Genomic DNA, 20,140 nt, shown 5'->3' on the forward strand with positions numbered 1-20,140 from the left:
TCTGTTGGTGTAGTAGCATGACTTCAGAGTGGGTGAGCGGCTTCATTCATCCTGAGCTCTCTCCAGTTCATCCCATGTGCCCATTCCTGTCTCCCCAGCCACTTAGCCCAGACACCTTCACAGTAAAACCTGGGAAGACTCCCAGCTCCTCCTTCCCATTATCAGCTCCTACAATTTCCCCTCCCTGCACCAAACCCAAAAAAGGCTGAGGCTAGAGTTGGAGGAGGAGAAAGGTCTCTTGAAGTTGAGGGAACTCTTCCCTGGGAAAGGGTTGGCCTAGAGAGAAATCAAAGCTGGTATTGAGGCCACCAGCAAGAGGTGAGAAGCTGCCAGAAGATAGCAGTGGCCCTGAAAACTCCACAGCCCTGTTGATCTGGTGTGGAAATTCTGTGAGGCCCAGGGCAGAGGGGCTGTCGTCAAAGCTCTTAGAGGCACATGGCTCTTCATTCTCAATTGTTCAAGGCAAATTTGAAACCTTGAAGAGATGGATTGCTAAATATCAGGTGTGGCTCTTTGTGGGACAGAAAAGAGGTGCTATAGACAGACTTACAGCTTAAAGGCCTCAGGAAAGCATCCCCACCTGAGTTTATTCTTACATATTCTAACATGGTAGATTTAAATCATTCTTTGAAATAAAAACAGCCCGCTGCAGGACTAGGCTTATCACTTATTTACAGTGCCATGTGAATAATCCAGTCATCACCCCATGCAAACCTGCCCACTCTCTGGTGAGGTATCAGTGCTCACAAACAGTGGGGGAAAATCTGTGTGTGAAGACTACCGAAAGGGGTTGGATGTCTCAAGAAAGACCTGGAAACTCTCCTCTCTAAGAAAAGATTTGAATTGAATTTTCTATTTAGAGAAATCCAGAGGTAGATAGGTAGCAAATGCTAAAAATTTTAATTTTAAGAAAGGGACCAAATGTTATCAAGGCATTTTTAACTACCTTGCTCTAATTTATAGTTATTCTCATGTTCATGATGTAAGTATTAGTAATTAGTTTTAACTCACTATTGAAGAATTATCATAGAAAAACTTCACTGTAGAGAGGGAAAGGATGCTTTTTTCTTTTCTTTCTTTCTTTTTTTTTTTTTTGAGATGGAGTTTTGCTCTTGTTGCCAAGGCTGAAGTGCAATGGCATGATCTCGGCTCACTGCAACTTCTGCCTCCTGGTTGGTTTCAAGCGATTCTTCTGCCTCAGCCTTCTGGACAGCTGGGATTACAGGTGCCTGCAACCACACCTAGCTAATTTTTTGTATTTTTAGTAGAGATGGGGTTGCACCATGTTGGTCAGGCTGCTCTCGAACTCCTGACCTCAGGTGATCCACCCGCCTTGGCCTCACAAAGTGCTGGGACTACAGGCATAAGCCACCACACCCAGCCTCCTTTGTTCTTTTTTCCTAGGTATTCAATGCCTCAAGAGGAACTGGTCTGGCTGGAGCATGCAGGCATAAAACAGGTACCAAAAATCATCTTGAGTCAGCAAAAAGAGCTGCAGGTGTAGTATCTGATAAATTAAAAACCTCATATATGTTTACTTTAGAACCTACAGAGTAAAGTCAAAAATGCTAAGTGTCTTTTAAGAGCCTCAGTGCACTTCACCCATCATTAACTACTATCGATAACCATCTTACCCACAAATCTGATTAGAACGCTGCCTTCTGGCCTCTTAATTTCCTTAAAAGAGTCAGAGCTGTGGGAGCTATTAACTCTAGGTTCCCTATCAAACTATCATTGGCAAGGACATTGAGTAGCAAGAAGCTTTTCATCATTCTCACATTTTTTGTTTGTTTGTTTGTTTTAAATAAATACATTTCTTTAAAGATAAAGAAAGAAACTGCAGTTGCTGGGAGGACCATCCAGTTCATTTCTCATGTTTTACAAGTGGAGGAACCCAAAGAAGTGAAGTGACTTACCAGCCTCGGGTCACCTGGCTAGAGTGAGAGGTAGAAACCAGGGTCAGAACAGGGAACTCCTGACTTCACCGGCTGGCGCTCTTCCCCGGTCTCACAGTCTTTCCAAGAGAGAAGCACCGGTCTTTCCAAGCAGCTTTCCAACTGCTCAGGAGAGGGTGATGTCTAAACTGGTCCTCCTTCAAGAGCCACTAAAATACTTACAAATTGTCCTATTTCGTATACCTTAGTTCCACTTAGTTACAAGTTCAAACTTCTATCAGAACATGTGTCAATAGTTCCATGATCTTCAGAGGAAAGACAAGGGAGTGAGTTCTCTTCTTTCTGGCTGTTGCCAGGAAAAGGAGATGGCAGTACTCCAACTTTTTCCCCCTCCCCACTGTATCGCCATGTATCTAAGGCATTCTTTTCTTTGTTACTGTAAGATACCCTGCAAATGGCAAGAGGAAGCCATGTGGGACAGCAGATAGATGAGACTTAGAATCAGAGAAGGTAATATTCCCTCTACTTTTCGCTTGCAGGGTAGCTTGTCTGAACAATAGACAGACTTAGCTTGTCTGAACTAGAGTTTCTTCACTTGTAAAATGTAAAACATCGCCTACTCCACAAGGTTTTTGCGAGGATGAAATGAGATTCTATATGTAAAGCACCTAGTACAGTGTCTGGTTTGCATGAGCTCCTCAAAGAAATTAGTTTCCTTCTCTCTTCTACGGTTATGGTTAAGATTTGAGACAAGTAATTTAACCAGTTAGCCTCCCCTATATAATGGAAGATAATATATACTTCTGATGAAAAGACACTACATAAAACAAAATATGATTATTAACCATCAAGATTAATACCTGGAGGCACTAATTCAATGTATAAAATATGCAAAGGTGCCAATTCACTAATAAATACACTATGGCAGGAGCTTGTCCCAAGATGCCAATTTGCTGAAGTAAGAGGTACATGCTAGGGCCAAAGTGCCAGGGACACCGACTAAAGCAGCCAGAGAGGGAAGGCTCTCCTAGAGATGTACTACTCTCCTAGAGATGTTCAGCACTGAGTAAAAATCCCAAGAGAGCTAACAACCACCCATCAAGGAATAAGTAGAGCTAAAGGAAGTGGCAACCGTACAGGCATGTGGAGTGATACAGTGGAAAGAGCACAGGAAAATTGGGCCCTGGAAACCCTGTGTTCTACCTCCAGATCTGCTGCAAGTGTATGTGAGAGTTTGGCAAGTCCTTTAAAATGCCTGAGTATTCATTTTAACTCTGGAAAACAGAGATGACAATGCTGGCTCTATCTAGCTTGCAAAGAGAATGTGCCTTGTAAAGTAGAAAGCACAATATAAATGTAAAGTTAAATTACTATGATTGTGCAAACATACAAATATAGGAAATAAAAGACTAAACTAAGGAAGCCCCAAAGGGTGACAACAACACGGGGGAATGAAGGCCATCACTCTGATTAGGACACCGGGTGAAGGTTCCAAGGAAGTAACACCGAGGAGCTGAGTCTTCGTACCCAGTACTCAGGGTGTAGACTACAATCCACTATATCAAGGGAATAGGGCAGTACTGGTTATAAACAGTCACCAAGAAACATTTAAGTTATACTCTGCTTAATTTTTTAAAAATACAATCAAAACACTACAATAATAATGCTGTTACCATTTCCATTCCTTGTCTTTGGAATAGTACAATGGGCTTAGCATTCTGTCTTTACTGTGATGAGTGACATATTATATAACACGAAAATGCCTTGCTATTAATAAGGAACCTAGATCATGGGGCCATAAGCTTTTGTGGACAGGCCCCACACCCAGTTTAAGCTGGTCGGCTTTTCCTGCATGATACTGGGTCCACACAGACTACTTGGAGAGATGATCATTTATTGCAAGGACATTTGAAAACACGAGCAACAAAGAAAAGAACTTTGTGTGCACTGTGCTCACTCTGGCTCCAGCTTTCCTGGCTCTGGGATGCAGACTGGGTTTCATAAGCAAGGAGGAAAAGTTGCTTAGCACTGTTCCAGGTAACAATTCAGAAGTGAGTGACAGTACAGCTCTTGTTTGCCTTGCATGTCTGTTACAGAGATCTGACTTCTGAATTTTGGGCCCTCCTGGTATATGGACTTGTATTGGGCGAACTGAGCAGGTCCACTCTGCTGCGACTGGATCACTGCTAGCTCCTGGCCCATCCTCCAACAAGGCGAGCTGTCCAACTGACAGCTACAAAAAAAGAAAGAAAAAGGGTTGGGTTCTGTCCCCCAAAATGTGGTTATGCATGTGGCAGGTACTATGGCTTGATGGGCTCTTTCAGTACATCCAGTTTCCTTGGTAACCCAACTATGTACTAAATGGTTTCCATGGCAAAACACGTTCCAGAGTCCAAATAACCAACCTACACATACAATTTGGAATGCAACTTATTAGTGGGGGGCTGCCTGCACTTGAAAAAACGCGTAAGCTTAATAAACAGTCCTGGTAACTTTATTGCGGCACCAAAGCACATGCCTCTGTGGAGCCCATTCAAAGGGCATCGTATCAGGGAAGGGGCCAGAGAGTGGGAGAGCCAAATCTAAAATGTGCCAGACTGAGCGATGCGATACTGTTTCTGCGGTACACAGTATTCCAAGAGATGAGATCTTGATCTGAAAGTAATGGGCCAAACAACTACAGAATAAGAGTAAAGTATTTCTGGTATTCCTAGAAATCTCTTCTAAGAACTGAAATAAGATTCTCAACCTTGAACAAGGTGTTCAGTCTACAATTTGGAACTCAAAGGAAAAGAAGGTATTACCTTCCTTTTCAGTTCGAGTGATAATATCCCATTAGGGGGGTGTATGAAATGTAGGGAGGTATATTAAGTGGTCTCAATCACTAAGGGGTCATTCATCCAGCAGGCAAGGACCATGGATGCCAGATGTCCTAGACTGCACTGGACCATATCACAAAACAAAATGAGTATAACATCCACGTTGAAACCTGTGTCCTATTACTAAAAGAATTTCCTAAAGGGAAAAATTACAAATTTTAAATGTATTTCTTGCTACTTGTCCTTTCTTCTTTAAAACAAAAAATTAAGGGGAGGGGAGCAAAAAAAAAAAAATCTAAATAATGTTTTTAAAAGCTCTTAATCTGTTTAATGAGAGTTCTATAACAAAGATGTGAGCTTAAGCAAATGATGTAAAAGAACATTAAAAATGATTTGTCAAAATGAAGAAGGAAGCAACGTGACTTTCTAACACAGGAGAGCACAGTGTGAACAGAGGCTCCATTCTTGGGCTTGGGAGAGTAAACCTGCCATGGCACCTACTGTAACCTTCGAGTTCAGAACCCTGTGGCCCAAAGTCAGGGACTACGTAGGCCTGCTTTTCACTCTGCAACTAACTTAGATTTTCTGTCTTACATGCCAGTAGTTAGTGATTATGTAGAGGGAAGCCATTAAGTGCAAAAATCCCTCATTTCAGATCTCCAGAAAGGCTACGGAATTTTAGGTCTGGGATGGGCAGATCCTCCAGACCCTACTCTGTTCTGCTCCTAGTCCAATTTCAGGTTTAGGTCAATCTCCTGTATTCAAAAAACTACCCTTGTTCCCATACTCCCTTCAGGGGTCCTGAACACCTTTAAATCTGAACTGAACTGAAAAGTCCCATGTTAGCTTTTCTTAAAATTCCTAGAAATGGCTGAAAATTTTATACATGAGAGTTCTAGAGATTAAGATCCAAGTCAGGATCAGAATGGATTCGCTAGTGGGCTGAAGAAACCCTAGGCCTCCAGTTCTGACCAAAAGCCCAGTTCGGCCTTAAGATCCAAGAGACGGGGCAACATCCAGAGTCACTCAATAGTTGCAGCCACTCAACATTCTACAGTGGCCCCACTGATGGTACGTCTTTTCATACTTTATTTGCTACTCATGTTTCCTTGTCTGTGAACCATGTTCATGGTTTTTTGTTCACTGTCTGTCAGATTTTTTGCCATTTTCTTAATTTTAAAGAGTTCTTTATTTTGGATATGAACACTGTAGCAATTATTTTAGGCTTATAATTTGTATTTTTAAATGCAATGAGAGTAAGAAATGGCAGTTTAGATCTTCTATTGGGGACATAAATGATCTAATGTAGGAAAATCTAATATGCACATGGAAAAACTTTAAAATATGATGAGGGTGGGAAGTAGACAAGGACTCTAGCCAAAAGGAACTTCAACAGGTGAGCTTAAGAATAGTCTGCTGACTTCAAAGGATACCATCAAGAAAGTGAAAAGATAACACATAGAATGGGAGAAAATATTTGCAAATTATGTATCTAATAAAGGTCTAGTATTCAGAATATATAAAGAACTCTTACAACTCAATAAGAAGAAAAATAAAGCAACTTAAAAATGGGCAAAAGTCTGAATAGGCATTTCGCCTAAAGGATTTGAAAATATGTGTTTACACAAAAACTTATAACATGAATATTCATAGCAACATTATTCATAATAGTCAAAAAGTGGTAACAACCCTAATGTCTATTACCTGATGAATGGATAAATCAAATGTGGTATATTGACATACTGGAGTATTATTCCACAATGAAAAGTAATGAAGTACTGATACATGCTAAAAAGAAGAAATCAGTCACAAAAGACCACATAGTATATGATTCCACTTACATCAAATGTCCAGAACAGGCAAATCCATAGAGATAGAAAGTAAATTAGTAATTGTCAAGGGCCGGAGGGTTGGGGGAAATTGGGAGTAACTGCAAAGGGTGTGGGATTTCTTTTCCGGGGTGAGGAAAATGTTCTAAAATTGATTGTGGTGATGGCTGCACAATTCTGGAATATACTGAAAACCACTGAACTGTACACTTTAAATGGGTGAGCTGTACATGAATTATAGCTCAATAAAACTGCTACTAACAAATAAATAAAAGAGTAGGCTGAGACAAAAAGTAGTGAAGGAAAGGGAAAGAATGACAGAATGCCTTAAACCCAGGGTGACAATTACTTTTAGGTTTCTGTTACAGTGTATTTTCCTTTGGCCCTTAGTAGGTATCACCAAAAATGAGCAGAAAATGCAACTTGTAAAAGGCAGTGAAAGTCAGGAAAGAGAGGTAACATACAAAGCCAGGAGTCAGGCAAGGGGAGGCTGGAGCCAAATAGCTGAAAAATATAAGGGTCCAGATTTAAACAGCAAGGGCTGAGACAAAGGAGAAGAGATGAATATTTACAGATATGAGCACATGCGGGGCATCCTCCCAGTTCTTTCTGTCTGTGCTTCGTCTTTCTCCTTTGTTTCAGTTCTGTCCAGCACTCTCTATAAGCCACACCACATTGGAAAGATCAGTGATTCTCAAGTGTTTAGTAAGTATATAAATCACTAAAAGTACTTATTTAGATTTTAAATCACAAATACTTTAGATTCAGAATGTGGGTGGCCCCAGAAATCCAATTTTAACCAAATCCTAACCTCATGTTGAGGCAGGTATTCTGAGGACCACACTGGGAGCACTGATGTGTGACCTCCATGGTCCAGAGGCCCCCCCCCCCCCCAGGGAAGCAGTGGGTAGCATGTAAGACCAAGGACTTTGGGAGCTAACAGATCTGGGTTTGAATCCCGTTTGTTGCCACACACTCATTGTTGACCTCTGACAGTTACTTAACATCTGTGTGCCTTAATATCTCCATGTGTCTTGAGAGCCAGTAATTCTGATCCCAAAGGTCTATTGCGCAGATTGAATAAAACAATGTTTGCAACAGGTTCAGCACAGTGTCATCAGGGTCGTGACTTTTGGACTGCTCTTGTCTGTGATTCTTGTCCCTGGCCAGCATATCACTGTCATGGCCAGTGGACATCTCACTGCTATCTCAATAAAAACTTCAGAGAAGGAGTCTTAATTCAGGGTCAGTGGATCCCTAAAGCATTTGGGCTCATATATAAGGAAGTCCATGGATGTTCTGAAGAAAATGCAAATTTATCTGGGGGTGGAGAGGCTGTGGATGGTAACAGCTATCATGAGATTCTCAGGTTTGAAGTGGGGTTGTGACTCAAGCAAAATCTAGAGCTGATCCCTGAGAGAAATATTTAGTCCCTCACTTCAGATGTCTGTTTTTACATTTTCCTCACTAGTTTATCCTAAATGAATTCAGGTGACTGGTATTACCTAAGGTCCCTGTGCATAGTATCCAGAGGGAATTTCAAAAATTGGGGTCCCTGAACATTTTGAAAGAAGGATTCAGAAGAAGATGTTGATGTTGACGATGATGACAGTAATAGCAAGAAAAGCAACTTATAATACGTCAGGTATTTACAATGTGCCTGGCACTATGCTAAACACTTAAACACATTCTCTCATTTAATACTGGCAAAGATTCCATGGGGGTTCTAGACAAAGAAACTGAGTTATACAGAAATTAAGTAACGTCCAGTAGTTCACACAACTACAAAGTGGCAGCCAGGGCTCAAATCCAAATGTTACTGCTAAGGAGTGGTCTTAACCAGTGTGTGCCTTTGCATTTCAGCAAAGGCTTGATCATGATGGGAGGGGCAGGTGGGTCAGGATACAAGGTAAAGAGGCTGTTGAGGGTGGAGATGACGTTCTACTTCTGAATGAACTATATTTATCTTCTGAGGATTAAGAATTTGGGCAAAAGGCAAAAGTGGGCTTTATGCCTGTTGGTCTTCGAAATATGTTAGTCTTTGGAACTAAAATGTTGGGGGGCCCTTCCAATAAGGCTACAAAGAGCAGCCCCCAAATGTAAACATGTAAAACTGCTCTGATCAACAAAGTCTGTGAGGAAACTGAGAACTGACTAGGAAATATTTATCTGTGGAATGGAAAGTAGCAAAAAGATCAAAAACACAAATGGAAAACCACACTTTATGGCACCAAGTAGAGGCTGTGGTCTTCCTTCCTGAGATTGAGAGAGGACAGGAGGTAGACAGTGAACTGGAGATGTCTAAAGCAGGTTGGCTGTACAGCACATGTGGTATGTGAACACTGAAGGCTTTGAGTTTAGGGGGAAGACAAGAAGAGGATAATAACCGGAGAGTACTGCAGGACCCAATCTTTTATTTGTATCTCTAATTGCTGTGCATGACCTCGGCATGCACTAAAGGAAAACAATTCAATGTTGTGTATGATTGATTTTCTAAAGCTTAGTACAGCTAAAAATAGGCTCTTAAAGGTTCCTAAAGGACGGCAAGAGATTGGTGGCTCTCAACTAGGTATGATTTCACCACTGCCCCCAAAGCCCCCACCCTTGCCCAGGGGATATGACAGACTTTGTTGATTGTCATGACTCAGGGTTAATGGGTGCTACTGACACCTAGTGTGTAGAGGCCACCTAGGGTTGGTGGGTGCTGCTGACACCCATTGAGGGATGCTGCTAAACATCCATCAATGAACAGGAGAGCCCCCCAACAAAGAAGAATTATCTAGCCCAAAATAGTCTATAGTGCTGAAGTTGAGAAACCATGTGGTAGATGAGAGGGATTACAGCATAGTACTTCAGACAATTACCAAATGTTCAGCAGTCCTGCAAACAATAACATCCATCCTGCTGGAATATGGAATGGAGGTTCCATCAAAAAGTGTATATGTCATTAATAACTTTGTAAATATCTAGTAAATTTAGTCCAAGTTATTATTTTAATTTTTAAAACAAAGTAATTTTAATTTTCTCATTAAAATGCCTAGATTCACCACCCACCCACCCCCCAAATTAAAACATTACCAATAGGGCTTCCCTTCGACCTCTACTGTTAATCTTGCTAGAGCCAAACTGCCTAGATTCAAATGCTGGTACTACCACTTGCTAGATATGTGACTCAGGCAAGTTTCTGACCCTCTCTCTGTTTTGTCATCATAAAATTGGGGCAATAGTGGCAACCAGCCTCATAGGGTTGTTGTGAGAACTGAATGAGCTAACAGGTATAGAGTGCTTAACACATGTGACATGTGTGTTCATTGGTATTAGCCATTAGTAGTATCCAGCATCCGTATTCACATACATATATTTTCCTGTAGAAATAGCTAATATGGCTTTGATGTTTAGGGTTTTTTTTTTCATTTTTTCAATTCTATATATTTAAGGTATACAACATGATGTTTTTCATATACATACACATAGTAAAATGATTACTATAGTAAAACAAATAATATATTCATCACCTTCCATAGTTACTTGTGTGTGTGTGTATGTGTGTGTTAAAAGCACCTAAAATCTACTCTCTTAGCAAATTTTCAGTATACAATATAACATTATTAATTATAGTCCTTATGCTGTATATCTGATCTCTAGATTTATTCATCCTACATAACTGCAAATTTGCATTCTTTGACCTACTTCTCCCTATTTTCCTACCTCTTCCCCATCCCTGGTACCCCTGTTGTACTCTCTGTTTCTATGTATTTGACATTTTGTTTAGATTCCACTGTAAGTGAGATCAGGCAGTATTTTTCCTTCTATGTTTGGTTTATTTCACTTAGCATAATGTCTTCCAGGTTCATCCACATTTCCTTTATAAGGCTGAATAATAGTCCATTGTTTTATATATATATAAATTTATTTATCCATTAATCTGTCAATGGACAATTAGGTGGTTTCCCTACTGATGACCATTTCAGTTGTTTCCACCATTTTCACCCTTAACATTAAATGATAGGGCCAAGTTTATCTATACTTTTAAGAAAGAGTTTCAAAAAAGTAAATGAACAATCTCTGGTGAACAACTCTACCGGGGTGGAAATAACAAAGACCAATCACCACAATATCTATCTACACACAAATATTCTGAAGGGTTTTCACATTGAATGAACGCAAAAATCTAAAATTTTAAAATATCATGCTCCATAATCTGTTTTTTTTCCCAAGGAATAATATATGATGATATTATAGTCAATGAATCCTTAAAAGCTCTCAAAATAATTTCCTTTAGCTTTAAAACACATTAAATTGGTTGTGCTAAACTCTGACAAAGTTAAAGTTAGGAAAAAAGTACTAGGTCAGAGGAGGAAATGAAAACATGGAAGTGTTATCACCATTTGGTCATAAACTCCTTTTCTCAGAGAAACATGGCTATAAAAATCTGTTCCAGGATAAAAACTTGGCACAAAGAAACCCAATCTGACATCATACTTTTTAAAGATTGGGGTGGAGTAGGGAGGGGAGGGATTAAAAAGTGGGAGGGAAAGTTCTTTGCATGTAGGGAAAAAAGGTTGTCAGTAAAGTGAATTTTCTACCGATATATATATAACTTCTTCAAATTAATGGTTTGGTTCAGCTGAAATTTGCCAAGGTAGATTTCAGGATTTTTCAAAAATGACCTCTATTTTGTTGAAGCTGTCTATAAAAGATAATGTTCACAGACAGGAGGTTCATTCCCTGTTATAGTCCTATTTACAATATTATATTACCATCATTTGTTTTGTTTTAAACTAAAGCCTTCCCTATTCATTAAGTCATTAGTGTTGCTAGTGAAAGACAGTGTGTCTGAATTTTAACAAGTCTAGAAAAACTCTGATATGATCATTAGTCCCATTACGGGACTCAAAATCAGACATACTAGGATCAAATTATATGCTCTTTAATAAAACTTCACATAGTAAACTCTGAAAACATTGATGTTAGACTGTTCCTCCAACAACAACAATGGACAGAGCTCCACTTTATATATGAATTTTACACATGAAGAGCCTTAGTCACTGCCTATTTACACCAAACTTGTAATCAAGAACCATACCATTACTTTAGATACTAAATAATTACCCTTTAAAATCATGCTGTGGACATAATATAACATACCTTTTACAGCAAAGACGAAGTAGAACAACTTTATTTTTAAAATCCACCTGACATACCCCCATCCACATTGATATTCTGCCCTGAAAACTAAGTAAATGATGCTTTATTAATATAACAGACCAATCATTGATCATTGTCTAGACAGAAACATACTGATATGAGAAAATCGTGGAAAATCTGAGAGTCAGGGGCTCTGGAGGAACCAGTGCTGTGAGCTTAATGAGGTCACGGTCCTAACACAAGAGGAAAGCTCTGAAGTGTTGGTTTCAATACCCTAGAGCCTTGCTCCTTTTGGAGTTCTTCTGTCCCCACCATGAACTAAATTAGGAAACCTAGATGTTTATGTGGGTGGGGAGGCATCAGAGTACGAGAGGGCTTCATGAATCTCTCATTCTGCAATTAATAGGGGTAAAAATTGCTTCCTAACATCATAATTATATTATGTTAGCTATCGAGAGCAAGAAAGAAGTTAAAGTGTGTTCTTATTTAAGCAAATATCAATAAATATGAACAACAGAATTCTTGGAAAAATGATCATTCATTATATATCCTTTATAACAAATGTTCCCAATCTGTTGGCCTCATGGCATCATGGGGGTTTAGGGTTACTAGAACAAGTTTACTACACGATCACACACCAACCACCGTTTGAAGACTGAATAAATGCTCTGTGTGTGTGTACGTATGTGATATATACACACATATACTATATGTGTATGTTATGAACTGAATATTTATGCCCCCAAAATTCACATGTTGAAGCCCTAACCCCCAATGTGACAGTATTAGGAGGTGGGGCCTCTGGAAAGTGATTTGGTTTAGATCAGGTCATGGGGGTAGAGTCCTCATGATGGGATTAATACTTTTATAAGAAAAAGAAGAGATATGAGGGCTTCCACTCTACTGTGTGAGGATACAGCAAGAATGTGGCCATTTGCAAGCTAGGAAGAGGCTCATCACCAGACTCCAAATATATTAGCACCTTGATCTGAAAGGTTTTAGCAACCACACTGTGAGAAATAAACTTCTACCATTTAAGCCATCCAGTCTATGATATTTTGTTATGGCAGGCCAAGCTAAGACAATGCATATGTATACATATGTGTATATACACACACATAGCTACATGTATCTTTTATACACTTGTGTTATATTATATATGTGCATATATACATCTATATATGTATTCATCTTTCATATATATACTCATACTGTTGTGATTAAAAAACACAAGTATATTTAAAAGGCATTTTGAATTCATTTATTAAAATGAAATGCTACAAGTATTACTTCTATCTCTAGGAATCCATGAAATATTTTTGAAATGTATTTTTTACCCATAGTACAATTTACTCTTTGTGAGATACAGCTCTATGGGTTTTGACAAATGTGCAGAGTTACATATTTACCGTGACAACAGAGAATAATTCCATCATTCTAAACAAACTGCCTTGTCCTGCCTCTTTGTAGTCAAGCCCTTCTCCCATCCCCATATAAAAGGTTTTGACAGTAAAAAAAAGGTCCTCATCCTTGGAAGATACTGGAATAATGGGTCTCACAGTTTTGATGACCATCTGTTTTATAACCTGAAGCTGGCCGGGCGTGGTGGCTCAAGCCTGTAATCCCAGCACTTTGGGAGGCCGAGACGGGCGGATCACGAGGTCGGGAGATTGAGACCATCCTGGCTAACCCGGTGAAACCCCGTCTCTACTAAAAAGTACAAAAAACTAGCTGGGTGCGGTGGCGGGCACCTGTAGTCCCAGCTACTCAGGAGGCTGAGGCAGGAGAATGGCGTAAACCCGGGAGGCGGAGCTTGCAGTCAGCTGAGATCCGGCCACTGCACTCCAGCCTGGGTGACAGAGTGAGACTCCGTCTCAAAAAAAAAAAAACACCTGAAGCTACCTTTTTTATACATTGGTTTCTACTTCCATCAAGTGTTTGACATAAAGGATTGAAGGGGAAAGTCACTGAAACAACAGGATAAGAGGAATTAAAGACTTAGAATTCAGACTTCAAGACAGTATGAAGAAATAAATGCTAGAACTTGATGATAAAAGAGATATAGGTAGAAAAATATATATATGCCTGAGAGATGCAGGAAAAGCACTGAGTTGGATAAAGCTGATGAGTGATCATTTACGAGGAAAAGTAATAAACTCTGTGTATTACAAGGAAAAGTAATAAACTCTGTTTTTAAGCAAGAGAATGATAGATCAGATTTGTGTTTTCAGACAACCACTGTTTGTAATGTGGCAACTAGACTGAAGTGGGGAAAAAGGAGATGCAAGGAAACCAGTTACTATTCCTGTTGAGAGATGTCAGTAGCTCAGATAAGTCATCGCAAAGGATAAAAGTTTAATATAAAGCCACAAGAATAAAGGAAAACAGGAAAGTGTTTCAACAGCTACACAGCTAGAATATCTCTAGGATGTCACTCAGAGCACATCTGTAATCCCAGTCAATCCTTGTAGAAAACTGGAATAATCAAGACACAATACAGAAAGACATCTAGCAATATGGCCAACTGGGTAAGCTAGAGTTATCCAGTTACAAAACACTGCAAGAAAACACTAAGAGGTGTTGAATAATTTTTTTGTTTTTGTTTTTTTTTTTGAGACGGAGTCTCGGTCTGTCACCAGGCTGGAGTGCAGTGGTGCAATCTCAGTTCACTGCAACCTCCGCCTCCCAGGTTCAAGGGATTCTTCTGCCTCAGCCTCCCAAGTAGCTGGGACTAGAGGCGTGTGCCACCATGCCCAGCTAATCTTTGCATTTTTAGTAGAGGCGGGGTTTCACCATGTTGGCCAGGATGGTCTCCATCTCTTTTTTTTTCTTTTTCTTTTCTTTTCTTTTTTCTTTGAGATGGAGTTTCACTTTTGTCACCCAGGCTGGAGTGCAATGGCGCATTCTGAGCTCACTGCAACCTCCACCTCTCAGGTTCAAGCGATTCTCCTGCCTCAGCCTCCCAGCTAGTGATCCCCCGCCTCGGCCTCCCAAAGTGCTGGGATTACAGACATGAGCCACTGCGCCCAGTTGAATAAAAATTTTTAAACATAGTTATGCTTCCTCCAAATTAAGAATAATTCCTATAGTACCTATCCCTGGTCCTACTACCTATGGCTCAGGTATCTGGGGCACATGGCCCACAGCAGGCTGTGAGTGTGGTGGGCACTGAGGCTTCTCAGAGAGTATAAGATCATATGCAGTTTTCCTGCATGGTCTGTCCTGTAAAGAGGCATAAAGGCTGTTGTACCAAGGAAGTGAGAGGGATCAAGCTCTATTTTATTAAGATTAATCTAGCAAAGAATAAGATACCTAGAGGCTTGAAACAGGCTGGGGCAAGGGTGAGGAGATGAACATGAGAGATGACACACAAGCAGAATGAACTGGCCATTGATTAGATATGGGAAGCAATAGCAAGAGGTCAAAAATAGGATGCCTGGGTGTCATGGCTAGGGTCATTAGAAAGAGGGTAAAGCCATGAATGAAAATAAAGAATATGGGAGAAGTGTAGATTTGGGGGATGGGAAGACAGGAAGTGTTAGATGATAATTCACACTTTAAATATTAGATATGAAGATATAGTGACTATTCTAGTATGAGACAATATGGAAGACATTAAAAATGCAGAACTGAACTGTAGAATATAGATTGTTAAATGAGGTTTAGGCATTGGCTACAGGGGAAGGTGTGTTACTCTCCAAACTATATTTAAACATTTTATGCATATATATCTTTCTGGGGTGAAGTCTATGGCTCTCATTAGATCTTCAAAGAGGTCTGTGTCAATCTGCTATTCCTTTAAAAATACCTTTGGTTATTTTTAATCTCTGGTGTTGTACAGTTTCATTATGATATGTCTAGGTGTCAATTTCTTTTTATTTGGCCTGTTTGAGATTCACTGGACTTCCTCAATCTGAGGGTTGATATCTTCCATCAGTTCTGGGACATCCTGGGGGCATTTTCCCTTCTACTTTCTAATTTCTTTGCTCAACATTTTTGTTAACTAGCACTTTGCATCTCAGACCTTCCACTGAGGAATGTTTTCCTACTTGTGAATAAATATAAATGAACAGCAACTGCATAAAACAGTAATGATCGGTGTGAAGAGCTTTGCTGTTAAGAGATAGTGTTAAACTGGAAAGCATGAATTTCTCATCTTCACGGCAGAAAAAAAATCTGCACGAAACCCTTGAGATGTTTTGCAGAAAGGTGCTAGGCCTGATTTTTTAAATTAAGATATAGTATATCTTATAGCTTTAGACTAATTATTGTGCTGTAGAGAGGAGTACAGCATTTAAGAGAAATAAGGCACAGAACTTCCCCAAGACTCAAAATAAATTTAAGACAGAACTTAAGGGTCAAACAAGTTTAAGAAACATGTACCAGTGAGATTTGAGTTATCACAGATTTATATACATCTTCTTTCTAAATGTGTATTTTCTGCCTAAAAAGGAAGCTAGATAAAAACACTGAGATATCACTAACTTAAGTGGCTAGGGAGGTGGGAGTTCTACACCAGAATGTTTCCAAAAATATGATATTTTGGGGCTGATTGATTTTCTCCCCCAACTAAATTCTGTTCTGGTTCTTTTCTGTAATATTTCAAAGCAAAGGCTGAGCTCTTGATCTTTTGGGAGGCACAGGCAAGACAGAAGGACAAACTCACTAATGAAAACTTGCTGAACTTACTTTTCAGAATTCCACTCTAAGTCACGAAGAACCCTTTTGGCCCTCCTCCCAGACTAGTAAAACGAACATCTCAAGTCCCTAGAGGATAAGACAGCTCTCTCTACCAAAATCAAATACATATCTTCTCCTGAGAGCTGGCTGCCTTAGCATACTCAGGACCGTCTATTTATCAAAGGAGTAAAGAAAAAAACTCTCCAGGAGCACAATATTTATTATAGGATTATCTCACTGACTCAAGAAAACATGAGTAAGGTTAAATTAAACCATGTTTACTATTACGTTCTATTACTTAAATCCTAACACAAAATCAGCCTAAGAGATCTGGAAGGCCTCTTTTTTGAGATGACTGATACAGATTTTTTTTTTAAGGCAAGAATTTTTTTCTTTAAAATCTGTATCTGTTATACAATTTTTCTAATTGTTCTAAAAATCTTTTAAGCGTCTAAAATGATAATTTTCCATTCTGTTGAGATATTAAATTTGGTGGTAAATAAAATCACATATACCAATATATTGAACTTGCTTACTGCTTTTAAAAAATGTATTTGATCCAATTTGTCTGAATTTAATATCCTTACTCACCCATAATTCTATGGTAAATTATTTTAATTTTCAGTTCCCCAAGTTTCCCTTTATCCCAGCCCTTGTAGATCCCAGGCTATCCAAATATTCCAAGAGACCATGTGTGCTGCCAGGCACGCTGTGGGGTAAAGGCAGGTGAGGGGAGGCTGGAGACGCCAACAGGGCTATATGAGGTCACACAGGTCACAGGAGATCAAAGTCATATTCCACCTCCAGGATTCAGCTGATAAACCACTCTTATGAAATAGGGCTCCACCTCTCAGAAACATGAACAAGCGACCGTAAAGGAAACTATCCTCCTGCCTAGCCACAAGGTACAACAACAAGAAATGACTGTGAAAACCCACTGCCTTAACATGTACATAGTGTCACAGCTTTCTGCCTCTCCAGCCAGACCTGTCAATGGAGACTGTGGTTACGCTTGGGCAGGGGCCTGGCTAGGGCCAGCTTGGCCAGAGATGGGCTGTGGCTCATCAGCCCTCAATTGATGGAAAAGAGACCCAGGCCTTAAAGAGTTTACAGTCCAGGGAGGCAACATGACAAAGGAGGCACAAACACAGAGGGAAAAAGTGTGGTGCCATTGTGGGGGCAGGCAGTGGTGGTCAGGAAAAGTTCCATGGAGGAGGTGGTGACTGAGAAGATCTAAGAACATGAGCAGGACTTTAACAGACCCTGCGGGGGAGGTAAATAAATTCAATGTTCTGGTCTAAGGAGTAGCCTGAGCAAGGTATGGAAGTGAAAAAAACACAAGGTGTGTTCAGGAAATCACAAAATTCTCAGTTTGGCTGGACAACAGGATACATGTAGAGTCCAGCCTAGAGTGGAAAAGTGAGCAGGACTGTATCGCAGACTCTGAATGCCAGATGGAGAGTTGTGCATTTACTTCGCTTGGCAACAGAGAGGCATTGAAGCTTCTCAGCAAGGACATTACAGGACTGGAATTTATTTCAGAAGGACAGTGACAGTTCCGCATGGATAAACTGAAATCGGAAGAAACTAGAAGTTAAGAGCCCCTCAGGACCCATGACAACTGAAAGACTGAACTAGGTAATGACAGTAGGAATAATAAGACTCACAGACATTGTGGAAAGTGGGTTTTTAGTCCAAAACAACTGGCTGGCTAACAGGGGCATGAGGTATGTTCAATGCCTTTAAGATGTACCACCTGGGCATCAAGAAGACATGAGTGTCATGAATAAAAATAGGCTGTAAAGAAGAAACATTACTTTATTGGGGGAATGATGAGGTTAGTTTCAGGCCCTTTGAATTTGAGGTGTCAACTGAACATACAGATAGACATGTCTATCTAGTGGTTAGAGAAACAGATCTGTAAGCAGGGAGAAAAGCTGAGATTAGAAATGGGGATCTGGGTGTCATCCACAAACAGGCAATGCCACGAAAGTATCTAGAGATGTTATCACAGGAAGCAGAATTTAGCATAATTTAATGGGTTGAAAAAAGGAAGTAGAAGCAGTGAAGGAGACAAGGAAGGATCTAAAAACTCCAACTTACAGAAGAAAAAAGCTATATTATAAAACACATGATAGGCGTACTATCATGAGAATCAGATGGAATGGTAAAGTGAAAAGCAGTTTGAATATTTTAAAGTACTAAACAAATACATATCTGTTATTGTTACAGTACTGAATATTTAATCTCTAGAAAAGCCAGGCTTTCCATAATCTTCCAAAGCTCCCTCTCCACCAAGTCAAATGGAAATGTAATCTCCCACTCTCTTGACCTCTTATAGGACTTAGTAAGTATTTTCTCAAGGAGCACTAACTAAGCATCAACCATGGGCCAAGCACAACAATAGGGTCTTTCTCATCTACCTCCCGACTTGGAGTAGGTGAAACGGAAACTTAGATTTATTCCTCTTCACAGACGATGAAATGAAGCTCAAAGATGTTAACTTAAGCCAAGATTGCCAGCCAGTAAGTGAAGGAACAGGGGGCTTCTGATGCCATGTATTAATATGCCTTTTCTATTAAACCACAAGTCGCAACTTGCCGTATTTGTTCTTATCCCCTTACTATAAGGAAATTAAGAGGATGAGCCACATTTCATTTATGCTGACAGCCTCTGAAGCACCTAGCAAAGGGCCTCACACGTGGTCGATTCTCATTGGGTTTCTGTTGCCTGAAAGAACAAACATGCATATTGCAGGTACACAGGCCTCAATAATAGTGAGTGTTTGTGGGCTGGGAAGTTTTGAGTACTCATTTCCAAGGCAGATGTAACTTAACAAAAAGTTCTAAAAACAAATTCTGTACTTGTGAAAGATGCCACCTGGTCTGCCTCAGGGCTGAAGTCCTCTTTTTATGCACCGAGTGGGAACAGCACAGGGAATGAGGAAGCTGGTTGTCTTTAAACCACTCCCACAAAGTGGCTCAAGCCAAGAAAAGGGCCCATACCTTTTGGGGAAGAGTGCTATGCAGATTCTTATGCCCATTTCACCTTTGGTTTCACTACCACAACTGCCAACAGTCTGGGGAAGAGGGAAAGGTAAAGCGTGTTTCGCGCCAGCTCTGATGATGTAACCTTAAAACTCACAGCTTTTCTGCCAGGAGAAAAAAAAGCAACTGGTTTAGAAACTGTTTTTTCCCCTTTTCTAATATTCAACTAAAATCTAATTTGCATCACTGACTACTAGCTTTTTTTTTTTTTTGCCTAGCTCACCACTGACTTTTTTCTTTTTTAAATTAACAGAACTTACTCATGTCTAATTCAACTGATCTGTTTTGGGTCCTTGGAAAACAAATGTATAGAGCCAGAAGTATGTTTATTTCATAAATGTCCCTTGTGCAAGAACACAAAGTTCTTCTCAGAAGCATTTACTCTGCAAGCCATAGAAATGCGCAGTGGGAGACCGGTAAACAATATGCATCTAAGCATTGTAAGGGCATGCAGCCATGTGCGGCAGGGCTGCCAGAGATGCCAAACAACTATTCCAGGACTCTGGGCAAACAGATTCAGAAGTGGGATCACATTTCAGAGCTTCATCAAATTAGAATACATTTCGGAGTCTTCTACCAACGAATCTGACAGATGTTCCCTTTTGTCACGTTTGTCTAATGTGTAGTCTTTTTAGGGTACAACAAATCAATATTTTTTCCTACATATGATGACAAGACCCAAAAGTAGTCTTTTTCTTTTCCAATTGCTGGGGGTAGTTAAC

The 20,140-nt window shown here is 39.9% G+C and overlaps 1 protein-coding gene and 1 long non-coding RNA gene across 2 annotated transcripts in view; one reads left to right on the forward strand and one right to left on the reverse strand.

Annotated features, from left to right (window-relative positions):
* The window catches only part of LOC105521937, a 55,188-nt gene extending 51,052 nt beyond the window's left edge, over positions 1-4,136 (forward strand). Inside the window, exons 2-3 of the long non-coding RNA XR_001003364.1 lie at positions 1,405-1,498; positions 2,435-4,136. This is a non-coding gene — a long non-coding RNA (uncharacterized LOC105521937). The remainder of the gene's footprint in view (positions 1-1,404; positions 1,499-2,434) is intronic.
* The window catches only part of BRE (brain and reproductive organ-expressed (TNFRSF1A modulator)), a 457,102-nt gene that overhangs the window by 183,745 nt on the left and 253,217 nt on the right, over positions 1-20,140 (reverse strand). The window lies entirely within an intron of this gene.

This window comes from Colobus angolensis, unplaced genomic scaffold (assembly GCF_000951035.1).
Source record: "Colobus angolensis palliatus isolate OR3802 unplaced genomic scaffold, Cang.pa_1.0 Scaffold413, whole genome shotgun sequence".
In the NCBI taxonomy this organism is placed as follows: Eukaryota; Metazoa; Chordata; class Mammalia; order Primates; family Cercopithecidae; genus Colobus; species Colobus angolensis.